Source organism: Aethalodelphis obliquidens, unplaced genomic scaffold, assembly GCF_003676395.1.
Source record: "Aethalodelphis obliquidens isolate GAN/ISIS:26980383/991018 unplaced genomic scaffold, ASM367639v1 scaffold113, whole genome shotgun sequence".
In the NCBI taxonomy this organism is placed as follows: Eukaryota; Metazoa; Chordata; class Mammalia; order Artiodactyla; family Delphinidae; genus Aethalodelphis; species Aethalodelphis obliquidens.
In genome coordinates, this window is record NW_020838057.1 from 733,679 (window position 1) to 748,010 (window position 14,332).

Consider the following 14,332-nt stretch of genomic DNA (forward strand, 5'->3'; position numbering starts at 1 on the left):
CTGTGTGACAAACCAGAATGAAAAAGCATCCTGGGAATTGCTCTCTGGGACTCTCATCTTTTCTAGACCTAACAAGGGCCTCCTGGGCACAAGTGAGCACTTCCCTGGTGCTCCCTGCATGAAAACCATCAATTCTATACAGAAGAGACAGACTCATAAGACACCAGTATTAAGCATGTTAAACATTAGCTCTTTCAATCTTCACCATTCTCCAGGGTAAGCATTCCTCTATTGTCAAATTCATGTTTTTCTTTTTTAATGATGAGAAAACTGGAGGTCTGGGTTATTGAAAGCACTCATCCAAAGTTAATACCTTGTAAAGAGTCCGCGCCAAAACTGCCTAACAAAACCATCAGCAGATGCCATTCATGTGAGCACAAGCTGGGTGCAAAACATCTGATGCGCTCTGGGCCATTGCGTGTCTTAACAGCTCCAGAGGATGAGCATTATCCTTGCTCCCCTCGCGTACGGCTCGGGACAAGGAGACACGGAAAAGTCAGGCCCTGCCTGATGTCATACCACCACCCCAGTGCACCTGACCGAGTCTAAAATCTCTGGGAAAATCCTCTGAAGATATATTTTTTTTTATTCTTTGGTGACTTACTAACTGTAGAGCGTTGAGAAGAATATACCAAAGACAGGGAAAAGTACATGTGAAGGACAAGTAGTGGGAAGGGGTGTGAGCATTCAGGAAACTGAGGTAGAGGGTGGAGAGAGAATGAAGGACACTTTGTGTCAAGATGCTGAACTGAGCAGACACAATTATTTGTGGAGATATTAACTTAGCTGACCCATAAACCCAATGTAATATATTTGTAAATTTCAAATCTTTAGAAATTAAATTTTAGTCTTCTATAAACTACAATACTGTGACAATTTTTTTTCCCATGGTAGTAGAAGATGTACGTTCTGTATTAAAATTGAAATTATGAAATTACTGTTGTTTGTTCAAAAAGTCATCCTGGGCAGTGCCGTGTGGCTTGTGCGGAGTGCGGGTGACGTTCGGGCGGCGCACGCGGGCTTTGCTTCGCTCTGTCCCAGCGCTGGCGGGATGACGCGCTTTGCTCTGACAGTGGTCCGGCATGGAGAAACAAGACTTAACAAGGAGAAAATCCTTCAAGGACAAGGAATAGATGAGCCTCTTTCAGAAACTGGATTTAAACAAGCAGCTGCTGCTGGCATATTTCTTAATAACGTGAAGTTTACTCACATTTTCTCCAGCGACCTCATGAGGACAAAGCAGACCGTGCATGGAATTTTGGAGAAGAGCAAATTTTGCAAAGATATGACAGTAAAGTATGATTCAAGACTTCGAGAAAGTAAATACGGGGTTGCAGAAGGCTGGCCGCTGAGTGAGCTAAGGGCCATGGCCAAAGCAGCTGGGCAGGAGTGCCCTGTGTTCACACCCCCCGGAGGAGAGACCTTGGACCAGGTGAAAATGCGTGGAAAAGACTTCTTTGAATTTCTTTGTCAGCTGATCCTGAAAGAAGCAGGTCAGGTCAGAATGAACAGTTTTCCCAAGAAGCCCCGAGCAACTGTTTGGAGAGTTCTTTGGCAGAGATATTTCCTTTAGGGAAAAACTGTGCCTCCAAGTTTAATTTGGACAGCAGCGCTCCAGGGTTAGTGGCCAGTGTCTTAGTTGTGAGTCACGGCGCCTACATGAGAAGCCTGTTGGATTATTTCCTGACTGACCTTAAGTGTTCCTTCCCGGTGACCCTGAGCAGGTCCGAACTCACATCAGTCAGCCCCAATTCAGGGATGAGTGTCTTTATTATAAACTTTGAGAAAGGAGAAGTGAAACCAACCACCCAGTGTGTGTGTGTGAACCTACAGGGCCACCTGACCGGGGTGACCAAAATTCACTAAATTTAAATCTGCATCGAAATCTAACAAATGTGAGCCTCTGAGGGAGTGCCTTTGACTTTATTTCCACTCTCTGCTAATGCATACTTGGAAACAGTTAAAAAGCTGTCCATTATAGCAGGTTATAAAGCTCGAATTGAATCAGAGCCACATGAAACACTAATGGAAAGCCATTGAGAATTGACTTCTTTTTTGTGAGTACAGTTGGAATTTTCCAGGGTAATTTTACTGCCCTGCTCAGTGACATCTCTTGATTGTAAATGGATGAAGGAATTCAGTATTGCAAACTGGGGGATTAATAATCCTGTTACTATTTTTTTTTTGCTTTTTTAATGTCCTGGTTTTTTGGGTATTTTTCTTTAATGTCTGAAAAATCTGGCCTATTTTATTGGCTCTTGGTAAGATACTGTATGTTTTCTTTTTTACTGTCTCATCCAGTTCTTGGAAGAGGGAACTATTTGTAATTTCCACTCCATATTTATGTGAAAATATGTTATATTCAAAAAGTTCTTTAAAGGAGAAATGCTTGCCGTCATAGTTTATGTAAAAGCAAACGACACTAAATGTTTAATACAGAAATCAACTGTTGGAATTGTTTACTCTGGAGGGCTTGAGATGCAGATGAATGTGGATTGTGGTTGCAGAATAGTCTCGTGAGGAAGAAGCATCATCTGATTACAAAATTTTTAAAGAAGGAATCTGAGCGGAGGAAGAGGAAAGAGCAGATCTTTCTTATCTAAGCTGTAGGCTGAGGAATTTAGTTTGAAGATGGCACTAAAGAAAGTAAACGGTTGCTTCACAGTAGCCCCAGAATAAAAGAGGGGTTTCACTGAAAAGAACCGTGTTTTTTTTGTGGAAGGTACAGATGAGGTTTCCTCTCTTTTCCACCAGATGGCACTGGAGAAAAGGGAGTTTGGTTACCTTAATTCTGTACAAAAGATGGGTCGCTCTGAGGCCCTCATGTAAATGGAGAACGTGTTTTCCATGCAGTTTGCTTTTAAATTATCATGTTGATGAATGCTGTGAGTCTCAGCTCACAGAGGGTAGGACTGAGGCTGTCAGTTAAGGCTAAAATCACGTGTAGTCATATTTCAAGTTCAGGATCATGCTGTCCTTAGTGTGTCCAGAGCTGCCAGTGTTCGTGCCAGTGCTGGAGCAGAGCATGTGGTTGAGCGCAGAGGAAGTTCACTGCAGACGAAAAGTTGGAAAGTAACCAAAAAGGACAGATAATAAACGTCCACATCCCTGCCACCCAGAAGGAATATTCCCCCCCTTTTTTAAAAAAAGAAATAACACATTGCGATGTAAGCCAAGTTCCTTTAAGCAGCTGTCGCTGTCCTGTTCCCTCCTGTTCTCTACAGAGACAGCCAGCACCGCAAGTCTATATACCCATCCATCCTTCACGTGGCCACCTAGTGTCATGAGGGAAAAATGGGTTCCCTTATGGGAACCCATTAGGGTTCTGGTGTTTTTAAACAATGATATTATTCTGGTGTTTCTGGTCTTGATACAAAATATCAAGCTGTCTGTATTCTGTATTTTCACTTATTACATATATCTTGGGGCTCTATATTGGTATGTATAGATAGATCTGGTTACTTGTAACCACTGTATTGTACAAAATGAATGTAGTACATTAAAAAAAAAAAGTCATCCTGGGGCTTCCCTGGTGGTGCAGTTGTTGAGAGTCCACCTGTCGATGCAGGGGATGCGGGTTCGTGCCCCGATCTGGGAAGATCCCACATGCTGCGGAGCAGCTGGGCCCGTGAGCCATGGCCGCTGAGCCTGCGCATCCGGAGCCTGTGCTCCGCAACGGGAGAGGCCACAACAGTGAGAGGCTCGCGTACAGAAAAAAAAAAAAAAAGTCATCCTGGTAGGGATACTGTAGAAACTTTCAAAAATATAATTTATAAATATCTATATACATAAACCAAATGTTTAAAGACACTTGAAATTATGCAAAAGCTCTGAGAGTTTCCTGTTTCTTCTTACCTGGTAACCTAGAACTCAATGCCATTATTAAAAATTATACTTTTTCAATTTTTCCTTGAGAAAACAGCTTTGAGCAAGATTGTGTTTAGCAATGTAAAGAGCTGACTATATCAAAATCATTAGAAGTCTAATATTTCTTTCCTTTACTAGGTTAGTATAATTTCTTACATTTTCCAGTGTCTTTTTCAAAACTTTTGTTTTCGGTTGTATTGTTTTTAATCTTTAAACTCCATAAAGTTTCATTAATCTTCAAATCCTTTTCGGGAAACGTCTAAGAGATTTTTCAACCGATATTCCTGTTTTTCTCAACTCAGTCAAAAGAAGTGACTGATCTCTGGACTGTGTGTACACAGAAATGAATGTTCTAATAAACTTTCTTTTCCAACCTGGGATTTAGGAAGTCTTCAATGCCAGAGATTAGAACACAACAAAGTTGAATGTCCATGTAGGAGGGTTTCCTCCATGTGGAAATTACAAATTCAAGGGACATTGAGCAGGAATTCCTTGGCAGTCCAGTGGTTAGGACTCCGCACTTCCACTGCAGGGGGCTCGGGTTTGATCCCTGGTTAGGGTGCTGCCTGGCAAAAAAAAAAAAAAAAAAGGACACTGAGCTACTTGAGCCAGGTTAGGAGAATACTGAAGAGGAAAAGAAAAGAAAGGAAAGGTGGTGGGATATAAGAAGAAAAGGAGCAAGGTTTAGGCAGATTGACCAGTGAGGAAGTTTTAACTTATTCATAAATTATCTGAAGCAAGTCCCCCTAAGTGATACTAGGAGGGGAGAGGAGGAGAGGGGAGGGAAGGGGGGGAAATTCTGATTAACAAATGGCCCACTTTCTATACACGGTGTGATGAGGCTTCCAAATGCAATTTAGAATAACAATGCCTCCTTGAAAGATGTTAGTCAAGGGTATCTTCTTAAGTGGATCCATTAGTTGCTAAAATGTCAATAACCTAAAATAGAAAATGAAATACAACAAACTAAATGCTGTATGAAATAAATACTTGTATAATCACAGTCAAAAACTATTTCAAATCAATTTATAACACAGAATTTTAACTACACGTATTTTGTGGAATGTGTCCTAAGACCTGTGGAAATAAAGACCAACCACATGAGAACACTCAAAGCCTATTTATTCAGATCTACAAATCATGGCTTGACAGCACTGAATATCTAGACCTAAGAAGTGATCAAGAATGTTAACAATTAGGGCTTCCCTGGTGGTGCAGTGGTTGCGAGTCCGCCTGCCGATGCCGGGGACACGAGTTCGTGCCCCGGTCCGGGAAGATCCCACATGCCGCAGAGCGGCTGGGTCCGTGAGCCATAGCCGCTGAGCCTGTGCATCCGGAGCCTGTGCTCCGCAACGGGAGAGGCCATAGCAGTGAGAGGCCCACGTACCGCAAAAAAAAAAAAAAAAAAAAAAGAATGTTAACAATTAAACTTAAAAAGTAGATGCTGTATGTGGCCACTATGTTGTGTACAGTACACAAAATATTTATGAAATACTCCCGTATTCAAAAACAATAATTTTTATAGCAAAGAAGTCACATTACTGAAGAATGAATAAAGTTCCAACATAAGTTTTTGTTGTTCACTATCTTCTTAATTGTTAGAAAAAAAGAGAAACTGCTAGGACTTCCCTGGTGTCTCAGTAAATAAGACTATGTGCTCGCAATGTGGGGAGCCCAGGTTCAATACCTGATCAGGGAACTAGATCCCACATGCATGCTGCAACTAAGAGTTCACATGCCACAACAAAGGAGCCCACCTGCTGCAACTAAGAAGCCCACCTGCTGCAACTAAGACTGGGTGAAAAAAATAAAAATAAATGATAAGGGCTTCCCTGGTGGCGCAGTGGTTGAGAGTCCGCCTGCTGATGCAGGGGACACGGGTTCGTGCCCCAGTTTGGGAGGATCCCACATGCCGCGGAGCGGCTGGGCCCGTGAGCCATGGCCGCTGAGCCTGCACGTCCAGAGCCTGTGCTCCGCAACGGGAGAGGCCACAGCAGTGAGAGGCCCGCGTACCACAAAAAAATAAAAAAATTAAAAATAATAAGCCTGTCTCCTTAAAAAAAGAGAGAGAGAGAAAGAGAGAGAGAGAGAGAGAGAGAGAGAGAGAGAGAGAAACTGCCAAAATTCTTTTTTTTGTTTTTAATTCTTTTTATTTATATATTTATTTTTGGCTGCAGATTGCGGGATCTTAGCTCCCTGACCTAACCTGGGCCCTCAGCAGTGAAAGTGCAGTCCTAACCACTGGACCACCAGGAAATTCTCCCAAATTTCGTTTTAAAAAACAAGCAATAGATATGCATAGATATTTTACCAAAAACAACATAAAACTGGCAAATACAGGCATACTTTGTTTTATTGCACTCCGCTTTACTGCACTTTGCAGATGTTTGTTTGTTTTTAATTGAAGGTTTCTGGCAACTCTATATTGAGCAAGTCTACTGGTGCCATGTTTCCACAGCATTTGCTTGCTTCATGTCTGTGTCACATATTGGTAATTCTTGCAATACTGCAAACATTATCATCATTATTATATTTCTTATGGTGATCTGTGATCTCTGATGTTACTACTGCAAAAACCTTACAACTAGCTAAAGGTTCAGATGATAGTCAACATTTTTAGCAATAAAGTATTTTTAAATTAAGGTATGTATTTTTTTTAGACATAATGCTATTGTACACCTAACAGACTACAGTATAGCATAAACATTACTTTTACATGCACTAGAAAATCAAAAACTTCATGTGACTTGCTTTATTGTGATACTGGCTTTATTGCAGTGGTCTAAAACCCAACTCATCATATTTCTGAGGTATGCCTGTAAACAAATGAAAAAATGCTCAACATCATGCAACATCAGGGAAAGGCAACTAAACCATAGTGGGATACAGTTACAGACTTATTTAAAAGGTTAACATTTTCAGCTTCCCACTTCCGGGAAGATGGCGGAAGAGTAAGACTCGGAGATCACCTTCTTCCCCACAGATACACCAGAAATACATCTACGCGTGGAACAACTCCTACGGAGCACCTACTGAACGCTGGCAGAAGACCTCAGACCTCCCAAAGGCAAGGAACACCCCACGTACCTGGTTAGGGCAAAAGAAAAAAATAAACAGAGACAAAAGGATAGGGACGGGTCCTGCACCAGCGGGAGGGAGTTGTGAAGGAGGAAAAGTGTCCACACACTAGGAAGCCCCTTCGCGGGCGGAGACTGCGGGTGGCGGAATGGGGGAGCTTGGGAGCCGCGGAGGAGAACACAGCAACAGGGATGCGGACGGCAAAGCGGAGAGATTCCAGCGCAGAGGATCGGGGCCGACCGGCACTCACCAGCCGAGAGGCTTGTCTGCTCGCCGGGCGGGGCTGTGAGCTGAGGCTCCGGCTTCTGTCGGAGCGCCGGGAGAGGACTGAGGTTGGCGGCGTGAACACAGCCTGCAGGGCGTTACTGCCCCGCGGCTAGCCGGGAGGGAGTCCGGGGAAAAGGCTGGACCTGCCAAAGAGGCAAGAGACTTTTTCTTCCCTCTTTGTTTCCTGATGCACGAGGAGAGGGGCTAAAAGTGCGGAGCCCAGAGACAGACATGAGACGCTAAGGCCGCTGCTGCCGCCACCAAGAAGCCTGTGTGCGAACACAGGTCACTATCCACACACCCTTCCAGGGAGCCTGTGCAACCCGCCACTGCCAGGGTCCCGAGGTCCAGGGACAACTCCCCCGGGAGAATGCACGGCGCGCCTCAGGCTAGCAACGTCAGGCCGGCCTCTGCCGCCGCAGGCCCGCCCCGCACTCCGTGACCCTCCCTACCCCCCGGCCTGAGTGAGCCAGAGCCTCCGAATCAGCGGATCCTTTAACCTCGTCCTGTCTGAGCAAAGAACAGACGCCCTCCGGCAACCTACACGCACAGGCAGGGCCAAATCCAAAGCTGAGCCCCTGGGAGCTGTGAGAACAAAGAAGAGAAAGGGAAATCTCTCCCAGCAGCCTCAGAAGCAGCGGATTAAAGCTCCACAATCAACTTGATGTACCCTGCATCTGTGGAATACATGAATAGACAACGAATCATCCCAAATTAAGGAGCCCTGTGGATGAAAGGCTCTTGGTGCTGCAGCCAGGAGCTAGTGCTGTGCCTCTGAGGTGGGAGAGCCAGCTTCAGGACACTGGTCCACAAGAGACCTCCCAGCTCCACGTAATATCAAATGGTGAAAATCTCCCAGAGATCTCCATCTCAACACCAACACCCAGCTTCACTCAACGACCAGCAAGCTACAGTGCTGGACATCCTATGCCAAACAACTAGTAAGACAGGAACACAACCCCACCCATTAGCAGAGAGGCTGCCCAAAATCATAATAAGTCTATAGACACCCCAAAACACACCACCAGACGTGGACCCGCCCACCAGAAAGACAAGATCCAGCCTCATCCACCAGAACACAGGCCCTAGTACCCTCCACCAGGAAGCCTACACAACCCACTGAACCAACCTTAGCCACTGGGGACAGACACCAAAAACAACAGGAACTACGAACCTTCAGCCTGCAAAAAGGAGACCCCAAACACAGTAAGATAAGCAAAATGAAAAGACAGAAATACACACAGCAGATGAAGGAGCAAGATAAAAACCCACCAGACCTAACAAATGAAGAGGAAATAGGCAGTCTACCTGAAAAAGAATTCAGAATAATGATAGTAAAGATGATCCAAAATCTTGGAAATAGAATGGACAAAATGCAAGAATCAGTTAACAAGGACCTAGAGGAACTAAAGATGAAACAAACAATGATGAACAACACAATAAATGAAATGAAAAATACTCTAGATGGGATCAATAGCAGAATAACTGAGGCAGAAGAACGGATAAGTGACCTGGAAGATAAAATAGTGGAAATAACTACTGCAGAGCAGAATAAAGAAAAAAGAATGAAAAGAACTGAGGACAGTCTCAGAGACCTCTGGGACAACATTAAACGCACCAACATTCGAATTATAGGGGTTCCAGAAGAAGAAGAGAAAAAGAAAGGGACTGAGAAAATATTTGAAGAGATTATAGTTGAAAACTTCCCTAATATGTGAAAAGAAATAGTTAATCAAGTCCAGGAAGCACAGAGAGTCCCATACAGGATAAATCCAAGGAGAAATACGCCAAGACACATATTAATCAAACTGTCAAAAATTAAATACAAAGAAAACTTATTAAAAGCAGCAAGGGAAAAACAACAAATAACACACAAGGGAATCCCCATAAGGTTAACAGCTGATCTTTCAGCAGAAACTCTGCAAGCCAGAAGGGAGTGGCAGGACATATTGAAAGTGTTGAAGGAGAAAAACCTGCAACCAATATTATTCAACCCAGCAAGGATCTCATTCAGATTTGATGGAGAAATTAAAACCTTTACAGACAAGCAAAAGCTGAGAGAGTTCAGCACCACCAAACCAGCTCTACAACAACTGCTAAAGGAATTTCTCTAGGCAAGAAACACAAAAGAAGGAAAAGACCTACAATAACAAACCCAAAACAATTAAGAAAATGGTAATGGGAACACACATATCGATAATTACCTTAAATGTAAATGGACTAAATGCTCCCACCAAAAGACACAGATTGGCTGAATGGATACAAAAACAAGACGCATATATTTGCTGTCTACAAGAGACCCACTTCAGACCTAGAGACACATACAGACTGAAAGTAAGGGGATGGAAAAAGGTATTTCATGCAAATGGAAACCAAAAGAAAGCTGGAGTAGCAATTCTCATATCAGACAAAATAGACTTTAAAACAAAGACTATTAGAAGAGACAAAGAAAGACACTACATAATGATCAAGGGATCGATCCAAGAAGAAGACATAACAATTGTAAATATTTATGCACCCAGCATAGGAGCACCTCAATACATAAGGCAAATACTGACAGCCATAAAAGGGGAAATCGACAGTAACACATTCATAGTAGGGGACTTTAACACCCTACTTTCACCAATGGACAGATCATCCAAAATGAAAATAAATAAGGAAACACAAGCTTTAAATGATACATTAAACGAGATGGACTTAATTGATATTTATAGGACATTCCATCCAAAAACAACAGAATACACATTTTTCTCAAGTGCTCATGGAACATTCTCCAGGATAGATCATATCTTGGGTCACAAATCAAGCCTTGGTAAATTTAAGAAAATTGAAATTGTATCAAGTATCTTTTCCGACAACAATGCTATGACACTAGATATCAATTACAGGAAAAGATCTGTAAAAAAATACAAACACATGGAGGCTAAACAATACACTACTTAATAATGAAGTGATCACTGAAGAAATCAAAGAGGAAATCAAAAATTACCTAGAAACAAATGACAATGGAGACACGATGACTCAAAATCCTGGGATGCAGCAAAAGCAGTTCTAAGAGGGAAGTTTATAGCAATACAATCCTACCTTAAGAAACAGGAAACATCTCGAATAAACAGCTTAACCTTGCACCTAAAGTAATTAGAGAAAGAAGAACAAAAAAAACCCCAAAGTTAGCAGAAGGAAAGAAATCATAAAAATCAGATCAGAAATAAATGAAAAAGAAATGAAGGAAATGATAGCAAAGATCAATAAAACTAAAAGCTGATTCTTTGAAAGGATAAACAAAATTGATAAACCATTAGCCAGACTCATCAAAAAAAAAAAAAAAGGGAGAAGACTCAAATCAATAGAATTAGAAATGAAAAAGGAGAAGTAACAACTGACACTGCAGAAATACAAAAAATCATGAGAGATTACTACAAGCAACTCTATGTCAATAAAATGGACAACATGGAAGAAATGGACAAATTATTAGAAAGGCACAACCTGCCAAGACTGAATCAGGAAGAAATAGAAAATATGAACAGACCAATCACAAGCACTGAAATTGAAACTATGATTAAAAATCTTCCAACAAGCAAAAGCCCAGGACCAGATGGCTTCACAGGTGAATTCTATCAAACATTTAGAGAAGAGCTATCACCTATCCTTCTCAAACTCTTCCAAAATATAGCAGAGGGAGGAACACTCCCCAACTCATTCTACGAGGCCACCATCACCCTGATACCAAAACCAGACAAGGATGTCACAAAGAAAGAAAACTACAGGCCAATATCACTGATGAACATAGATGCAAAAATCTTCAACAAAATACTAGCAAACAGAATCCAACAGCACATTAAATGGATCATACACCATGATCAAGTGGAGTTTATTCCAGGAATGCAAGGGTTCTTCAATATACGCAAATCAATCAACATGAAACACCATATTAACAAATTGAAGGAGAAAAACCATATGATCATCTCAATATATGCAGAGAAATCTTTTGACAAAATTCAACACCGATTTATGATAAAAACCCTGCAGAAAGTAGGCATAGAGGGAACTTTCCTCAACATAATAAAGGCCATATATGACAAACCCACAGCCAACATCGTCCTCAATGGTGAGAAACTGAAAGCATTTCCACTAAGATCAGGAACAAGACAAGGTTGCCCACTCTCACCACTCTTATTCAACATAGTTTTGGAAGTTTTAGCCACAGCAATCAGAGAAGAAAAGGAAATAAAAGGAATCCAAATCGGAAAAGAAGAAGTAAAGCTATCACTCTTTGCAGATGACATGATACTGTACATAGAGAATCCTAAAGATGCTACCAGAAAACTACTAGAGCTAATCAATGAATTTGGTAAAGTAGCAGGATACAAAATTAATGCACAGAAATCTCTGGCATTCCTATACACTAAGGATGAAAAATCTGAAAGTGAAATCAAGAAAACACTCCCATTTACCATTGCAACAAAAAGAATAAAATATCTAGGAATAAACCTACCTAAGGAGACAAAAGACCTGTATGCAGAAAATTATAAGACACTGATGAAAGAAATTAAAGATGATACAAATAGATGGAGAGATATACCATGTTCTTGGATTGGAAGAATCAACATTGTGAAAATGACTCTACTACCCAAAGCAATCTACAGATTCAATGCAATCCCTATCAAACTACCACTGGCATTTTTCAGAGAACTAGAACAAAAAATTTCACAATTTGTATGGAAACACAAAAGACCCCGAATAGCCAAAGCAATCTTGAGAATGAAAAACGGAGCTGGAGGAATCAGGCTTCCTGACTTCAGACCATACTACAAAGCTACAGTAATCAAGACAGTATGGTATTGGCACAAAAACAGAAATATAGATCAATGGAACAGGATAGAAAGCCCAGAGATAAACCCAGGCACATATGGTCACCTTATCTTTGACAAAGGAGGCAGGAATGTACAGTGGAGAAAGGACAGCCTCTTCAATAAGTGGTGCTGGGAAAACTGGACAGTTACATGTAAAAGTATGAGATTAGATCACTCCCTAACACCATACACAAAAATAAGCTCAAAATGGATTAAAGACCTAAATGTAAGGCCAGAAACTATCAAACTCTTAGAGGAAAACATAGGCAGGACACTCTATGGCATAAATCACAGCAAGGTCCTTTTTGACCCACCTCCTAGACAAATGGAAATAAAAACAAAAGTAAACAAATGGGACCTAATGAAACTTAAAAGCTTTTGCGCAGCAAAGGAAACCATAAAGAAGACCAAAAGACAACCCTCAGAATGGGAGAAAATATTTGCAAATGAAGCAACTGACAAAGGATTAATCTCCAAAATTTATAAGCAGCTCATGCAGCTTAATAACAAAAAAACAAACAACCCAATCCAAAAATGGGCAGAAGACCTAAATAGACATTTCTCCAAAGAAGATATACAGAGTGCCAACAAACACATGAAAGAATGCTCAACATCACTAATCATTAGAGAAATGCAAATCAAAACTACAATGAGATATCATCTCACACCAGTCAGAATGACCATCATCAAAAAATCTAGAAACAATAAATGCTGGAGAGGGTGTGGAGAAAAGGGAACCCTCTTACACTGTTGGTGGGAATGTAAATTGATACAGCCACTGTGGAGAACAGTATGGAGGTTCTTTAAAAACTACAAATAGAACTACCATATGACCCAGCAATCCCACTACTGGGCATATAGCCTGAGAAAACCATAATTCAAAAAGAGTCATGTACCAAAATGTTCATTGCAGCTCTATTTACAATAGCCCAGAGATGGAAACAACCTAAGTGTCCATCATTGGATGAATGGATAAAGAAGATGTGGCACATATATACAATGGAATATTACTCAGCCATAAAAAGAAACGAAATTGAGCTATTTGTAATGAGGTGGATAGACCTCTAGTCTGTCATACAGAGTGAAGTAAGTCAGAAAGAGAGAGACAAATACCGTATGCTAACACATATATACGGAATTTAAGAAAAAAAAATGTCATGAAAAACCTAGGGGTGAAACAGGAATAAAGACACAGACTTACTAGAGAATGGACTTGAGGCTATGGGGAGGGGGAAGGGTAAACGGTGACAAAGCGAGAGAGAGGCATGGACATATATACACTACCAAACGTAAGGTAGATAGCTAGTGGGAAGCAGCCGCATAGCACAGGGAGATCAGCTCGGTGCTTTGTGACCGCCTGGAGGGGTGGGATAGGGAGGGTGGAAGGGAGGGAGACGCAAGCGGGAAGAGATATGGGAACATATGTATATATATAACTGATTCATTTTGTTGTGAAGCTGAAACGAACATACCATTGTAAAGCAATTATACTCCAATAAAGATGTAAAAAAAAAAAAAAAAAAGGTTAACATTTTCAATGGCTAACCATACGCACTACTGGCAAGGATATGGAAAAACTGTATGTCTCATACACTACTAGCAGGAATACAAAAAATCACAATTTGCAATTTCTTAAAAAGTTAGCTACCCACTTACCCTGTAACTCAGGCATTGCACCCGCCTCCACCTCCACCCTACCCCCCACAGCCAAATTAACACAAGATAAATGAAACATGTATGTGAAGAACTAGATTCAAATATCTTAGCATGTTTATTTGCAACAATCAGAAACTGGAAAGAACTCAAATATGCATAAAAAGACAAAAGAATAAACAAATAGTGGTACACCCACAAACTGTCATACTTCTAAGCAATACAAAAAAAAAAACAACTACTCATTTAAGCACCATTGATGACTATCAAAATGAGTAAGCCACATGAGGCTACTCAAAGGAAAAAAAGTGTAAACACTTTATGAGTAGAATCATATACAATTCTAAAATGGAAGCTAATCTATTATAATGGAAAGTAAACAAATGCTTGCCTGGAGAGCAGAGATAGTACAGAAGGAGACATTATTAAAGGGCATGAAGTAAAACAGAGGATGATGGAGAGGCTCATTATTATGATTGTGGTGGTGCTTTTATGGATTTACATGAATGTCAAAACTTGTCAAAATGTTAAGTTTAAATATAATCAGTTTGTTGTATGTCACTTATACCTTACTAAAGCTCTGAAAATATGATTCAAAACAGAAAGCTAGATTT

The 14,332-nt window shown here is 41.0% G+C and overlaps 1 pseudogene; it reads left to right on the forward strand.

Annotated features, from left to right (window-relative positions):
* The first annotated feature begins 1,001 nt into the window (after positions 1-1,001).
* Positions 1,002-2,455, forward strand: LOC113615110 (fructose-2,6-bisphosphatase TIGAR pseudogene; annotated as a pseudogene).
* Positions 2,456-14,332: the final 11,877 nt, after the last annotated feature.